The following is a 1,717-nucleotide window of genomic DNA, read 5'->3' on the forward strand; positions in this document are numbered from 1 at the left end:
TTCCCAGTTTTCCCTTTGTTTTTAACTTCTAACTGCATCTCTCTGTGGTCAGAGAAGACATAGTCCACGTGCACCCGGGAAGATTGTGTGTGCTGCTGTTGTTGAATGAAGTGTTCTGTATATGTCTGTCAGATCTAGTCGGTTTATTATGTTAAGTCCTCTATTTCCTTACTTATCTTCTGTCTGGTTGCTCTGTCCATTATTGTGAGTGGGATATTGATGGCTCCAACTATTACTGTAAAGCCATCTATTTCTCCCTTCAATTCTGTCAGTTTTTGCTTCATAAGTTTTCAGCCATTATTTCTTCAAGTGTTCTCTCTGCCCCTTTTGCTCTCTTGTCTCCCTTTAGGATTCCTACAACACTGTTTAATGAGGAGCCATGAAAGTGAAAGTGAAGTCATTCAGTCGTGTCTGACTCTTTTTGTGATCCCATGGACTGTAGCCTACCAGGCTCTTCAGTCCATGGAATTTTCCAGGCAAAGTACTGGAGTCAGTTGCCATTTCCTTCTCCAGGGGATCTTCCCAACCCAGGGATTGAACCCGGGTCTCCTGCACTGTAGGCAGACGCTTTACCGTCTGAGCCACCAGGGAAGTCAATGAGGGGCCATAGTTCTCTTAAAGTGAAAGTGTTAGTCGTTCAGTGGTGTCTGACTTTTTGGGACCCCATGGACTGTAGCCCTCCAGGCTCCTCTGTCCATGGCTCTCTCCAGGAAAGGATACTGGAGTGGGTTGCCATTTCCTTCTCCAGGGGATCTTCCCAACCCAGGGATCGAACCAAGGTGTCCTGCATTGCAGGCAGATTCTTTACCATCTGAGCTGCCAGGCAAGTCCCTAGTTCCCTTAGGCTGTTTGCTTTTCTTTTCTCTGCTTTTCTTCAAGCTTTTTGCTTTCTGTTCTCTGCTTGATAATTTCTATTGTCTTATCTTGAAGTTTGCTGATTTTTTTTTTCTGCTTGGTCAAATGTACCTTTAAATTCTTTTACAGAATTTTTCATTTGAGTTGTACTTTTCTGCTCTGGAATTTCTTTTTGGTTTCTTTTAAGGTTTCATATCTCTTTATTGATACTTCCATTTTGTTCACACATCATTTTCTTGATTTTATCCATATTTTCTTAAGTTCTTTGACCATCTTTAAAATAGTTCTTTTAACGTCTTTCTAGTATATTTGCCATTAGGTCTTCTGTAGAAGTGGTTTCTTTCTACTAATGTATTTGTTTGTTTGTTTGCATGGGTCAGACAAACATTTATTTCTTTGTATGACTTGTGATTTTGTTGTTGTTGAACATTGGACATTTGAGTCTAGTAATATGGTAACTTTGGAAATCAGATTCTCCTTTTCCCCAGGGTTTTCTATTTTTTAAAGTAATTTTTTATTAATTTGATTGATTGATTTTATTTTTGCCTGCACTGGGTCTTTTCTTGTTGCTGCAAGCAGTCTTTCTCTAGCTGAGACAAGTGGGGGCTACTCTCTAGTTGCGGTGCGCAGGTTTGCTTCTCATTGCCGTGGTTTCTATTGTGGAGCCTGGGCTCTAGATACTTGGGCTTCAGCAGTTGTCACACCTGGGCCTAACTTCCCTGCGGCATGTGGAATCTTTTCGGAGCAGGGATCAAACTTGTGTCGCTTGCATTGATTGTTTTAAAATCTATCTCTTTGCCAAGGACCTGCCTGAAGTGTAAACTTAAGGTCTTCTCGGGCATTTTCTCCGGAGAAGGCAATG

At 41.4% G+C, this 1,717-nt stretch overlaps 1 non-coding gene across 1 annotated transcript; it reads right to left on the reverse strand.

Moving 5' to 3' along the window:
• Nucleotides 1-519: 519 nt before the first annotated feature.
• On the reverse strand, nucleotides 520-591 carry TRNAC-ACA (transfer RNA cysteine (anticodon ACA)). The gene has a single exon. It is a non-coding gene; the product is annotated as a tRNA-Cys (tRNA).
• Between the last annotated feature and the right edge of the window lie 1,126 nt (nucleotides 592-1,717).

This window comes from Bubalus kerabau, chromosome 19 (assembly GCF_029407905.1).
Source record: "Bubalus kerabau isolate K-KA32 ecotype Philippines breed swamp buffalo chromosome 19, PCC_UOA_SB_1v2, whole genome shotgun sequence".
NCBI classification, from domain to species: Eukaryota; Metazoa; Chordata; class Mammalia; order Artiodactyla; family Bovidae; genus Bubalus; species Bubalus kerabau.